Source organism: Periplaneta americana, chromosome 4 (assembly GCF_040183065.1).
Source record: "Periplaneta americana isolate PAMFEO1 chromosome 4, P.americana_PAMFEO1_priV1, whole genome shotgun sequence".
Classification (NCBI taxonomy): Eukaryota; Metazoa; Arthropoda; class Insecta; order Blattodea; family Blattidae; genus Periplaneta; species Periplaneta americana.
In genome coordinates, this window is record NC_091120.1 from 23332131 (window position 1) to 23347967 (window position 15837).

The window sequence follows — 15837 nt, forward strand, 5'->3', positions numbered from 1 at the left end:
TCGGTCATTTGTTTTTTAAATCACACTTTTGTTCGTAAGTCAGTTTTGATAATATAATTGTCCTAAAAAAATTCAACTAAATTAGTGTCAGGAACTGTTATTTCGCTCATTATTTATTATATCAGCCACAATGCACACTAACACTTCAACTGAACACAACTGACGAAAAGGGATAACTCGGAAACTACTTATTTTAAATGTTAAAGCTAGCTTCTTTGCGAGCCTTGCGACTAGGGTAGTTTAGTTAGAAAGGGATGGAAAATCTGCGGGGTGGATTACACAGAAGAAAACGGTCTGCTTGGAAGCTGGTGTGTGCAGGCTTCTTGTTTACTGCTGCATCACAAATCATCCTGAGCTGCCGCATCACAATATTTAACGCGTCAATATAATTTCTATTAAAATTAATAAATAATTTTCTCCATTAACTGCAGGTTTATTATGAAATTATTATTAACTGGGGAAGCTAAGCTTTTTAGCTTACATTGACGCTACGCCACTGGTACCTGATACGACCTTTATAATTTTTTATGACATTTTTATTCATCTTCGCCTGCAAACTATCCATTAAAGGAATTTTAAACGGATAGCGCGTATTTATATTCTAAGTTTGTAGAATTATGCCCCTCTGTACCAGCGTGCTTAAAGTTTCAGCTCGGAACTTCTTCGGATGGAAGTTGGAGGAATTATTTGTGTTTTGGGTTGGTATGATGAATTACTTTCTGCGGTTCTTTCTCGTCTTTAGTCAGAAAGATTTTAATTTTCTTCATTGGTGTTACAAGATTACTGTGAAATGGACTTATACAGGGTGTAAACATTATCAACTGCCAACATTATACAGACAATACAGTCTTTAAAAAAAAGCTTTGTCTCACGGATACTTTGTAAGTCTCAGAAAGGAGGCAGTGCGCATGATCAAAGGACGAGCGACCTGGTTCACAAGAGAACGACTAGTTGAAGTAATAAAAGAGACAACAAAGCAGGCTGGTGGTGTGGACCCCCGAATGCCGTGGTGTGGATGATAAGGTGCTTTGCTTTTCTACCTCCACGTCCGGCGCCATGCGTCTGTCTTATGGTCGGTACTCATGCAAGCAATTACGTCACGATCTGTAATTCTTTAACTTTCTGCCTTCAACAAAAAGTCCATTTTATTCTCTTCCTTTGTTCTTCTTCTACATCGCCGAGAAAATATTTTGCTTCGTTGTTTAATATCTCTGATGGTACCTGATACGACCTTTATCATTTTTTATGACATTTTTATTCATCTTCGCCTGCAAACTATCCATTAAAGGAGTTTTAAACGGATAGCGCGTATTTATGTCCTATATATTCTAAGTTTGTAGAATTATGCCCCTCTGTACCGTGCGTGCTCGAAGTTTTAGCTCGGAAATGCTTCGGATGGAAGTTGGAGGAATTATTTGTGTTTTGGGTTGGTATGATGAATTACTTTCTGCGGAAAACACGGAAATTTTACTTGAAGCAAGTAGAGCGATCGGTTTGGAAGTAAATCCCGAAAAGACAAAGTATATGATTATGTCTCGTGACCAGAATATTGTACGAAATGGAAATATAAAAATTGGAGATTTATCCTTCGAAGAGGTGGAAAAATTCAAATATCTTGGAGCAACAGTAACAAATATAAATGACACTCGGGAGGAAATTAAACGCAGAATAAATATGGGAAATGCGTGTTATTATTCGGTTGAGAAGCTCTTATCATCCAGTCTGCTGTCCAAAAATCTGAAAGTTAAAACTTATAAAACAGTTATATTACCGGTTCTTCTGTATGGTTGTGAAACTTGGACTCTCACTCTGAGAGAGGAACATAGGTTCAGGGTGTTTAAGAATAAGGTGCTAAGGAAAATATTTGGGGCTAAGCGGGATGAAGTTACAGGAGAATGGAGAAAGTTACACAACACAGAACTGCACGCATTGTATTCTTCACCTGACATAATTAGGAACATTAAATCCAGACGTTTGAGATGGGCAGGGCATGTAGCACGTATGGGCGAATCCAGAAATGCATATAGAGTGTTAGTTGGGAGACCGGAGGGAAAAAGACCTTTAGGGAGGCCGAGACGTAGATGGGAGGATAATATAAAAATGGATTTGAGGGAGGTGGGGTATGATGATAGAGACTGGATTAATCTTGCACAGGATAGGGACCGCTGGCGGGCTTATGTGAGGGCGGCAATGAACCTTCGGGTTCCTTAAAAGCCATTTGTAAGTAAGTAAATAAGTAAGGTTCTTTCTCGTCTTCAGTCAGAAAGATTTTAATTCTCTTCATTTTTGTTACAAGATTACTGTGAAATGGACTTATACAGGGTGTAAATGTTATCAACTGCCAAAATTATACAGACAGTACAGTCTTAGTGTACGGCCACACGAGCTACATTTATCACAGATTTTCTGCTACAAATGTAGCTGCCGTAATTGTTGCAAAATGGGTGGCCAAACGGGCGCGACAATTACTGCTCGGTGTCTGCGTTAAATATCGCTGCGTGTGACCACATGACATGCCACACGTAGCGACATTTGTAGCTAGTGCAGCACTCAGAACTGGTCCTTCACCTCCTCTCTCCTTAACCCTACTTCCATTTTTATGACATATCTTAGGACTGTGCATTATTACTGTCACACACGATGGTAATGCGCATGAGAAGAAAATTTATAGCAGTGCCGTAAAGGACATTTTTATTCCTGTGTCGATTTTTTCAACAGGCAATATTGTTCGTCAGTAACAATCGAAAGTACGGTGTGGGTGAAGGGTTTGCTGAAAGGCTGTATGAAGACCTAATTTCTCGTGGTTCTGTAAAAGGGTCATTAGGGTTTACAACAGATTAGACATGCTCTTCCCTAGTCAATACATGAATTTCCAAAGCGTCTAAGGAGTTTTAAACATCACTCTTATTCCTGTCCTAAAACACAACTCAAAGAGGAAATGTGTTTGTAACATATTTGAGAGATCTGTCTTGTAAAAGAATTGTGTTTTTTTTTTTAACCAAATGAAGTTGCTGTGAAGGGTTTGCTGGAACGCTATTGTATAGATTTTATTATTGAAGGATACCTTTGGTGGCATGATCAGAGGACAAGCGACCTGGTTCACAAGAGAACGACTAGTTGAGTTAATAAAATTAGTTTTATTTCGTTGTAATCATGCTCAGTCCTCCTTTCTGGGACTTATAAAGCATCTTTCTGAAAAATATTTTTTTTTCTAAGACTGTAAATACCGGCCTACTGAACAAAATGTCTAGTAAAATTTAATTATTTTTTGTAATTGTATTTATAATCTGTAAAATATCATGTTTATAAGATTGACGGTATGATCACATATCACCGTCCTTCGCAAGTCTCTCGTGGCTCCGACTTAAAGAACGTAGAACTTTACACTCTTTGTCTTTACTCTTTCGAATTCTGCACACTTCAACACCAAATTACCTTTCGTCTCGTTTCTCTTATCTATACTCTAACCACGACGTAAATACCAGATCACTTATCTGTGGCACGCTAAGTATACCTCTTCATAGAACATCTTGTTATTCATCATCTTTTACAATATCCACCTCGCGTCAATGGAATTCCTTGTCACAAAGTATTAGGGGCTGCAAGACAATAAACACCTTTAAGAACAGCTTAAAAGATAACCTTATTAGCATTTCACTCCAATCATACTGAATTATACTATCACTGACTACATTGTTACTTTTTTCTTTAGACATCATCCTGATTGTGCTGTATTTTAATTGTCTCGTAATAATCTCTTTCTATTATCTAATACTATTTGAAATATATTAACATTCTATGTATTTTAGTTTAATTCTGCTACACAGTTTATTTCAGTGTTTAATTAATAGTTCATAGTATTTTGTTGTTTAATTTGTAAATAACTTTTGTATACATGTAACTCTCATCTAAATCAAATTGTTGGATTCTTTGTAAGTTCATGCATATGTATATACACTTTTTGCTGGTTGAGTGGAAGAGAAGGCCTTACGGCCTTAACTCTGCCAGCTAAAATAAATCATTATTATTATTATTATTATTATTATTATTATTATTATTATTATTATTATTATTATTGTTGATAGCAGTCTAATATTTGTTTACATTTCAACTGAACGTGAATGCCTTTGGTGACTGAGTTGTCAGATCTTCGGCCTGTCTCGCAAGCGGTCCGGGTTCGAATCCCGGTGAGGCTTGGGATTTTTCATTAAAAATTCGTATTAAAAGTCCGTAGTGATACTTGTGGCGGACAACGTCGCAATTGGGGTTTTTTCTCGGCATTCTCTCATTTTCCCATATCATGCATTTACATAATTCCGTCAACAATAATCCGTAGCGCTACAGCCCACGAAGGGCCAAGACCGACCAGCCGGCTGCTACCGACGATAAAAATACAAGATGTAAAACGAATGAGATGTAATATAAACAATTGAATACTCTTTCAAAGTCAAGTATCAAAAGATAGGGATACCATTTGAAATGTCAATAGGCAAGTGTGGGAAGTGAGAGAATGGAACCTACAATGGAATTAGTACTGGTTTTGAACTTTCCTCTCAATATCTAAGTCGACGTGTTTTTTTGTTTAAGTTAAATACAATTGAAATAAATAGTTATAATAATGTATGGCAATAATGATCAGTTACTGTCACAAAACAAAATTACTAAGGAGAACATAGCAGCGAGAGGTGACGGTAAATAAGTTCTAATCACTAGATTGTGCACCAATATGCCTGGGTTAAATACCAAATCTCTCCGCAGTGCATTTGAGGAGAAGGCATATGTCACTGTTGATAGTGATTCGTCCGTTGGATGGGGACGTTAAGCCTGGCGGCCCTCTTGGTGCCATTCGACAGGAGCAGACTATATTCCGGCACCGGGTTTCTCCTTCTCCCCTCACCATCTTCTTCATGCTCAACCATTCCCTACACTAGTAGCCTATATGACATAACTAGGGACCGGATTTGTAGGTTTTTACCTATTTTTTTCTTTGCTTCTGAACTCCTAATTTCTTCAATACCTTTCCCAATCATGATCGTAGGATTCGTATATGTGAATTCTGTTGAACCTAAAAAACATAAATCATTGTTGATAAGCGTTATCCTGTATTTACTGCTTTATATATTGATTTTTTTTATGTCGAGAGAAATATCAATACGTCTGGCCAGAGTTCATAGCTATGTTAGCTAATTCGCTTCCTGCCAGATAATACATTCTTTACAGATTATTAACTTTCTTCTGGAGGCTTTTATAACGCGTTACAATATTACTCAAATATTTCCTAAGATGATCATAGATCATAGACCAATAGAGAAAGTGCTGCAGGGTAGTTGTACTCTGGGTCACAACAATTAGAATCAGAAGAGCAGAGAATTGAAGGAACACTCTACCAAAAATGAAGGAAACGCTGGACCCCACCACCATGAATTCTGGAGAATATAGATCTCAGGTCTAAACTAAGACGAAGTTGTTTTAAATTAAAAACAAGAATATAACTAATTCAAGTGCAAGGCCCGTCACAGATAAATAAAAGAAATAGTGGCCCAAAGGCGTGTGGGTAGCTTCATAATACAAGGAGAATAACACGAATCACATTACACCTAAGTCTCATAGCTTGGTTTTCTTACTCACTCACTGAAACACGCATTGAAATATGCATAAATGTTGAGCATTTGGCTTTTATGTCGACTCAGATTGCTACTGGAGGTGCTTAGAGGGGCCAGGGAACGACTGAGTGTCACGACAAGGTCCGACACACTGTAAGTTTACAATGATGGCAATACATGAACATGGCACTGCATGGCGAAGCCAGTGTCGCAGAGGATCCGCACCGCTGAACACCAGCCACGTTTAAATTTAGCTTTATACGCTACAAATACGAGAAAATGTTTTGATGGCGCAAAAGATCGATTTACAGTGTTTTACGGACATAGACGTTTTTGTCATTACTAATATGATATGATATGATATGATACGATATGATATGATATATGATATGATATATATGATATGATATGACATGATATATGATATGATACGATATGATATATGATATGATATATATGATATGATATATATGATATGATATGATATATGATATGATATTATATTATATATATGATATGATATGATATATATGATATGATATTATATGATATGATATATATGATATGATATGACATTATATATGATATGATATGATGTGATATATATGATATGACATGATATATGATATGATATATGATATGATATGATATGATATGATACGATATGATATATGATATGATATGATACGATATGATATATGATATGATATATATGATATGATATGATACGATATGATATATGATATGATATATATGATATGATATATGATATGATATGACATGATATATGATATGATATGATATGATATGATACGATATGATATATGATATGATATATATGATTGATATGATATATATGATATGATATGATACGATATGATATATGATATGATATATATGATATGATATGATATGATATGATATATGATATGATATATGATATGATATTATATGATATGATATATATGATATGATGTGACATTATATATGATATGATATGATGTATATGATATGATATGATATGATACGATATGATATATGATATGATATGATATATGATATATATGATATGATATGATATGATATGATATGATACGATATGATATGATATTTACTTAACTGTGTTTATTATTTTTTAAGTTAATATTTGTATACCGGTATGTATTTTTATGTATGTGATTTGATCCTGGTTGAGTGGAAGAGAAGGCCTGATGGCCTTCACTCTGCCAGGGAAAATAGAACTATTATTATTATTATTATTATTATTATTATTATTATTATTATTAGTTATTGTCAATAGTGTCAGTATCCGTTTTGATGTGCCTTCACAGTCCAGTATTTAGGTCACATCATAACTATTTACATTTTCTGTACATTTTATTGCTATTCCGAAGGTATTTTAAACTAATATTTCCCTAATACTTATCTTGAATTCCTTTGCTTACTCGCTATTTATGCACTAATCTTGATATTCGCCCTTTCTAAATGCCATCTACAATACTGTATACCTCTTTCTATCCTTATTTAATCATTAATTCTATCCTACTTTTTATTTTGCGCTGTTTTCACTGTAACCATCCTTTTTTCTTAATATCTCTAATTTAATAATAATAATAATAATAATAATAATAATAATGGTAATAGTAGTAGTAATAATAATAATAATAATAATAATAATAATAATAATAATAATAATAATAACAATGGTTTATTTAACCTGACAGAGTTAAGGCCATACGACCTTCTCTAACACTCAACTAGGAGTAAAACTGCGATACAAAAAACACTACAAGTTTATAAAATACTGCACACACACCAATAGATACGTGTGTCTATCTCCAGTAATCTCACTAGAGGTTTTGATTTATCTAGAGAAAGTCAAAACTCGAATGGAATTTAATTGACTATTACTTACTTACTTACTTACTTACTTACTGGCTTTTAAGGAACCCGGAGGTTCATTGCCGCCCTCACATAAGCCCGCCATTGGTCCTATCCTGAGCAAGATTAATCCAGTCTCCATCATCATATCCCACCTCCTTCAAATCCATTTTAATATTATCTTCCCATCTATGTCTCGGCCTCCCCAAAGGTCTTTTTCCCTCTGGCCTCCCAACTAACACTTTAAATGCATTTCTGGACTCGCCCAAACGTGTTACATGCCCTGTCCATCTCAAATTTTTTGATTAATTGACTATTACACGATTATAAAAGTATATAGGCCTAAGGATTAGAAAAAATAAAGTACCCTAATACAATAAAATATTAATTGATTTACTAAAATTTGCACTAAACTGTCTTGAAAATGTATTAGTGTATATCTCATCATTACAAATATTTCGCTAGATGGCATTAGTGTGTTATGATCAGTTATCTCTTGTTACCGGTTGTACCAACTATACAATCTTCATCGAACTCTATGGATGATTAGTAATCAATTAGGCTTTGTTGATTCAGTTTAATTTTTATTAAAACAGTTGCATTCCACTTCAGTTATGAATATATATATTAATCTCTGATACTTGACTATACATAATCTCACACAGGAGAAGCTGTAACATAACCTAAATACTCGTAATAGAAACAAGATAAGTGATAGAAAAGTTTTAATTAAGGATGATGAAATGAACATGATACATTTTAAAAGGTACAGTTATTGAAAGTACAATGTTGGCAAACAAAGAAAGAAATGCTAGGGAGGTGATAAAAACAAACACATTCTAGGGAGGTCATAAAAAAGAAATGTTAGGAAGGTGATAAAATTGTAGGATAAGCAGTCATGATTTATTGAAATACGTCATTCCATACCGTTTTATTGGTCAAAAGTAGTATGACCTAGTAAAAGTGTAGTAGTCAGTAAAGTCTTCTCTTTCTTCAAGTCCTAGATGTTGTAGGCAAGTTCTACTTTCTGCCAAGAGGTCTCTTGATGAATTATTGATGTACTCGCTTTCAGTCATCAGAAGTAATCGACATGTATTTGTATATTATAGATGTATTCCGAAATGGCATAGAAAAGACCCAGGCCTTGATCTTATTAGAAGGATAAAGCATCGCATTTGGTACATCGGTGTGGATTCGAATAATTTTTCTTGTTGCATTTCTGATCAGTCTGTCGACATCACTGAGAAAATTTGCACATTATCTATGAAAGCTGTACTTATTTAAGTTCTTTGTTGTAGTTAGACTATTTGAATTACATTTTTTGTAGTTTACATTGAAGACGGAAGGAATTATATGTTTATTTGGTGTTGTTACATAACCTTATATAACCCAGTATGCGCAGCATGTTGTAACTGGAACTTGGAAAGTTTAGGTGGCCCAAATTTTGTTGGTAGAAGTTCTCCTCTATGTAGGCAACAAGCTTCGCAAGACTGTCCACAAGTAGCATAGATTTAGGCGCTCTTGTTTTCTGCACATGCGCAATGCGTTGTATCAGGAATTTAGTAAAAAAGGTGGCCCAGATTTTGTTGGTAGAAGTTCTCCTCTATGTAGGCAACAAGCTTCGCAAGACTGTCCACAAGTAGCATAGATTTAGGCGCTCTTGTTTTCTGCACATGCGCAATGCGTTGTATCAGGAATTTAGTAAAAAAGGTGGCCCAGATTTTGTTGGTAGAAGTTCTCCTCTATGTAGGCAACAAGCTTCGCAAGACCGTCCACAAGTAGCATAGATTTAGGCGCTCTTGTTTTCTGCACATACGCAATGCGTTGTATCTGGAATTTAGTAAAAAAGGTGGCCCAGATTTTGTTGGTAGAAGTTCTCCTCTATGTAGGCAACAAGCTTCGCAAGACTGTCCACAAGTAGCATAGATTTAGGCGCTCTTGTTTTCTGCACATGCGCAATGCGTTGTATCAGGAATTTAGTAAAAAAGGTGGCCCAAATTTTGTTGGTAGAAGTTCTCCTCTATGTAGGCAACAAGTTTCACAAGACTGTCCAGAAGTAGCATAGATTTAGGCGCTCTTGTTTTCTGCACATGCGCAATGCGTTGTATCAGGAATTTAGTAAAAAAGGTGGCCCAAATTTTGTTGGTAGAAGTTCTCCTCTATGTAGGCAACAAGTTTCACAAGACTGTCCACAAGTAGCATAGATTTAGGCGCTCTTGTTTTCTGCACATGCGCAATGCGTTGTATTTGGAATTTAGTAAAAAAGGTGGCCCAAATTTTGTTGGTAGAAGTTCTCCTCTATGTATGCAACAAGTTTCGCAAGACTGTCCACAAATAGCATAGATTTAGGCGCTCTTGTTTTCTTCACATGCGCAATGCGTTGTATGTGGAATTTAGTAAAAAAAGGTGGCCCAAATTTTGTTGGTAGAAGTTCTCCTCTATGCATGCAACAAGTTTCGCAAGACTGTCCACAAGTAGCATAGATTTAGGCGCTCTTGTTTTCTGCACATGCGCAATGCGTTGTATCTGTAATTTAGTAAAAAAAAGGTGGCCCAAATTTTGTTGGTAGAAGTTCTCCTCTATGTAGGCAACAAGTTTCGCAAGACTGTCCACAAGTAGCATAGATTTAGGCGCTCTTGTTTTCTGCACATGCGCAATGCGTTGTATTTGGAATTTAGTAAAAAAGGTGGCCCAAATTTTGTTGGTAGAAGTTCTCCTCTATGTAGGCAACAAGCTTCGCAAGACTGTCCACAAGTAGCATAGATTTAGGCGCTCTTGTTTTCTGCACATGCGCAATGCGTTGTATCAGGAATTTAGTAAAAAAGGTGGCCCAGATTTTGTTGGTAGAAGTTCTCCTCTATGTAGGCAACAAGCTTCGCAAGACCGTCCACAAGTAGCATAGATTTAGGCGCTCTTGTTTTCTGCACATACGCAATGCGTTGTATCTGGAATTTAGTAAAAAAGGTGGCCCAGATTTTGTTGGTAGAAGTTCTCCTCTATGTAGGCAACAAGCTTCGCAAGACTGTCCACAAGTAGCATAGATTTAGGCGCTCTTGTTTTCTGCACATGCGCAATGCGTTGTATCAGGAATTTAGTAAAAAAGGTGGCCCAAATTTTGTTGGTAGAAGTTCTCCTCTATGTAGGCAACAAGTTTCACAAGACTGTCCACAAGTAGCATAGATTTAGGCGCTCTTGTTTTCTGCACATGCGCAATGCGTTGTATTTGGAATTTAGTAAAAAAGGTGGCCCAAATTTTGTTGGTAGAAGTTCTCCTCTATGTATGCAACAAGTTTCGCAAGACTGTCCACAAATAGCATAGATTTAGGCGCTCTTGTTTTCTTCACATGCGCAATGCGTTGTATGTGGAATTTAGTAAAAAAAGGTGGCCCAAATTTTGTTGGTAGAAGTTCTCCTCTATGCATGCAACAAGTTTCGCAAGACTGTCCACAAGTAGCATAGATTTAGGCGCTCTTGTTTTCTGCACATGCGCAATGCGTTGTATCTGTAATTTAGTAAAAAAAAGGTGGCCCAAATTTTGTTGGTAGAAGTTCTCCTCTATGTAGGCAACAAGTTTCGCAAGACTGTCCACAAGTAGCATAGATTTAGGCGCTCTTGTTTTCTGCACATGCGCAATGCGTTGTATTTGGAATTTAGTAAAAAAGGTGGCCCAAATTTTGTTGGTAGAAGTTCTCCTCTATGTAGGCAACAAGTTTCGCAAGACTGTCCACAAGTAGCATAGATTTAGGCGCTCTTGTTTTCTGCACATGCGCAATGCGTTGTATCAGGAATTTAGTAAAAAGGTGGCCCAAATTTTGTTGGTAGAAGTTCTCCTCTATGTAGGCAACAAGTTTCGCAAGACTGTCCACAAGTAGCATAGATTTAGGCGCTCTTGTTTTCTGCACATGCGCAATGCGTTGTATCTGGAATTTAGTAAAAAAAGTGGCCCAAATTTTGTTGGTAGAAGTTCTCCTCTATGTAGGCAACAAGCTTCGCAAGACTGTCCACAAGTAGCATAGATTTAGGCGTTCTTGTTTACTGCACATGCGCAATGCGTTGTATCTGGAACTTTGTAAAATTAGGTGGCCCAAATTTTGTTTCTGGGTTTGTACATAATTATCGTTTACTGCATAATTAAGCGCCTTTGTTTTTAATTTTAGTGCTTTTTTGCGCACCTGTTTTTTATTTTTAGCCCCTTTCTATCCGAACCTCAGTTATAAACATTCCTAGGATTTCACTTGCAGAGGCTCATGGATTTTGAAGCACTTACAGTATGTTCAGGCTCGTTCCTGAGATGTTAAGTGTTTTAGTGTAATAAGTTTTCTCGGAAAATGCTTCACTATTTCTTAGAGGCATTTCCTAAGATCGATTGCAGTAGGAAATACGTAGTACCCCAGCTTACGTAACACAAAGATTATAGTCTCCTTGTTAATGTTAGTAGTATGTGTTAAGAAGAAGGAAACTTTTGTTCGTAACTAGATACGAGGTCGAGTGGTTAAAGTGAACTAAGAAAAATTCTCAGAATCATTATCAGATCTAACTCATAATGTTTATTCCTGTCACTGTTGACTCGAAGGGTTTTTCCTTACTTCTCTGTATCAAGTCAACATATCGGTTTTTATCTTATACTACTACCATTCATGTATTAAAGTTGGACCACTGGTACTTTATCCAGCATTAGAAAACGCGCACATTAACTGACGTCTTCTTCTTGGTGTCTTGGTTGAAGTACCGTCAGTGTAATCTGGAGCAATTAAATGTCAAGGTTTGTTGATCCACCCCAAGTGCAAACAAAATCAATTAGGGAATGAGGAATGGGCCAACTGACGGCTTGCTAAGAGCCTTAAATAAATATCCATTAATGCAAGAAGTAATTGAGTGTTTTTATGAGCCCTTCTTCTGTTTTCAGCTTCGTATTTGATTATTATGGTAGGTCTCCTACTGTTCAGACAAGCAAATCCAATATCTCTCCCCCAACGAAGAAGTACAGAAACAATGCTAGAATATTCCGACTTCAACGCATCGCACCAGAAAATGAAGTACCGGTACCATTTGCAAGGAACTGCAACTCAATAAGGATGGGCAGATTCTATTATCCTTTCTACAGAAAGCTATAATTGTAATTACTACCATTCTGCCATTACACCAACGGTCCTACTAATAAAAACTCTATATACAGACGTTTAACTGTCTTATACTTATACAATGAGTAGCTCTTTTATACGTCGTGTGTAAATTCCTTACTAATAATCACTACATACGTCGTGTATAACAGTATAACTGTTACGCAGCTACGTCATAGTTTCGTCATTACTTCGTTACGAAATGCAATAGAATATCTGAGGTTCTATATTGCATCCGATAGAGTGCTCTAGTGTGGCGTGTTAAGTACCGATAGTAAAACTGGCTCTAATAGATTACCACACCATATTTTGGTCAAAGAGTACAAGCTACAGCAATATTATTCTAATTATTCTGTGCTCTTTGGTTTGTTCTTCTGTGGTTACAAGGCAACCGTCATCATAAAATGACAGTCGATACGAACAGCTGTTAGAGGGGCTGCCATTTTTTTTCTCTATATACAACTCTTAAACAAGGGGTTTCGTGTCTATAACTACTGCAAAGCAATTCCCATGTATAGTTATAGACTGTTTATACATCCATCGCTTATGCATGGTTTATTACTAACGTTTTCTATCTCAACTCTGCATAAGTCTCGTGTAAAAACTATACACGGTTTATTAGTAAGACTGTAATAATATACCGCGTATCAAAAAGGACTTTACAACTTTATAAGCTTAAAGAAATTTATCAACATATCTTACAGAGAGGGAGTAAGATCTGGTGAGCGAGGTGGCCATGCAGTTGGTCGTGCACGACCAATTCAACGACCTGGCAAACGCCAGTCAAGTAGCCCATGAACCTCGTTAGTAGTGAAGTGTTGCCCCATCTTGCTGGAAGTGAATGCGTTCATCTTGATCACCTTCATCAATTTGCGGAATGAAGAATATTTCGAGCATATCTTGATACACCTCTATCACTTATTAGGCTTCTATGTTTTCGTAGTACCCTCCAAACCATCATGTGTGGTATATCAATCCCACTAGAGGCATGTCTCGTTAATTTTCTGGGGCTACGGGTAAAACTCTCTCTGACGAAGTACCTAATTAAAGCGAAGATTCCGCCTTGTTAAATTTATATGAGGGGACTATGAAGACAGATATGAAAAGAAATATCAACATTTTATACATGCTCAATGACTCTAAAGGGTATGTTTGAGTTTTCATTTGCTCTTGGCTCTCCCAGAATATTGGTGAAATGGGTGACTTGTGTTTTCCAAATGTTTCCTGGAAAACATCTCTATTGTCTTTTTATAATGTCTTGAAATTATGGTTCTGTGGTAGTTATAGACATTTTAATAATAATAATAATAATAATAATAATAATAATGATTTATTTTAGCTGGCAGAGTTAAGGCCGTAAGGCCTTCTCTTCCACTCAACCAGCAAAAAGTATATATACATATGTATGAACTTACAAAGAATTCAACAATTTGATTTAGATAAGAGCTACATGTACAAGACTTATTTACGAATTAAACAACAAAATGCTATGAACTATTAATTAAACACTGAAATACAAACTATGTAGCAGAATTAAGCTAAGATACATAGAATGTTAATATATTTCGAATAATGTTAGATAATAGAAAGAGATTATTATGAGACAATTTTGAAAATACAGCGCTATCAGGATGATGTCTAAAGAAAGAAGTAACAATGTGAAATGCTAAGAAGGTTATCTTTTAAGCTGTTTTTAAAAGTGTTTATTGTCTTGCAGCCCCTAATACTTTGTGACAGGGAATTCCATTGTCGCGAGATGGATACTGTAAAAGATGATGAATAACAAGATGTTCTATGAAGAGGTATACTTAGCGTGCCACAGATAAGTGATCTGGTATTTACGTCGTGGTTAGAGTATAGATAAGAGAAACGAGACGAAAGGTAATTTGGTGTTGAAGTGTGCAGAATTCGAAAGAGTAAAGACAAAGAGTGCAAAGTTCTGCGTTCTTTAAGTCGGAGCCACGAAAGACTTGCGAAGGACGGTGATATGTAATCATATCGTCGGATGTTGCACACGTATCTGACGCACATATTCTGACCTCGCTGTAACTTGACTGACAGTTCAGAACCTAGGTCACTTAACAGAACGTCACAATAATCGAAATGCGGCATTACTAGGGTTTGTACTAGGGTAAGTTTTAGTTGGTGGGGCAAGAAGTTTCTTAAGCGACTCAAACAGTGAATGGAGGAACAGCATGAAAATCGTGCAAAATATGAAGACATAGGATCATATAGATTTTTGTGCGAGATCGTGCGTATTTGCTTGCTTTCCGCACAAAACCAATACGCGGTAAGTGTGAAATACCACATTCACTATTCCCAACGTAACACATATAACAATTTCCCTCTTCTTACCGCTTAAGCGCCACATTAATTTTACTGCTTTAGGCTTTTAACATATTATTTTTAGAGACGTTTAACATAGTAATAATTATAAATTGGAAACTTACCTCTGCAATTTCACCTAAATTGCACTGTTAATTATTGTTTTTAAATATTTGCAAAAATTAAGTAAACTCTACTACTCCACAAAAGTTATTGCATTCCTGATGCAAGTAACATTAAAGAAGCCGTGAAAAAATCAACAAGATTCCAGATGCCGATGTTATTACTGCAATATGTTATATAAATAATATTGTTAAAATATTAAAATGAAAAATAAATCATTACATAACCTTACCGTTTGTTTTAAGTTCGCATTTATAGACTGGGGGGGAAAAAAAGACAGACGTATATCACGGCCTGCTGGAGTATAGTAAACACAGAAAACATTTTATAGCAAGAATGTTGAAGATAGATATTTTGGTATTCCGAAGTTGCCGTCATTAAACAGAAACCAAGATGGAGATTTCATTGCAACTAATTAGAAATTCCTCTTTCAGGTATGTAATAAACGATCTTCGCACAAAATAATGTACGATACACGAGCGGTATGTTTGTTTTCATGTTCTCGGAAATTAAAAAAGCTCAACTACGTTTCGCTTTTCCAATCTTTTCCTCGAACATGAAAACGTCAAAATACCGCTCTTGTAACGCATATTACTATTGTGGGATATGAAAATTTTACCAAAATATAATTATGGAATATGATTTTTTAAGTTTTCACAACGCTGGTAAGAATGCTTTAGAATAACATAAATATCATATTTCATGTAAAAAATCTTCAACGGGCTGCAGTAGAAAGACCGCAGGTGCGGCAAAATAACTCAAGAGTAACAAGACACTTACACAGA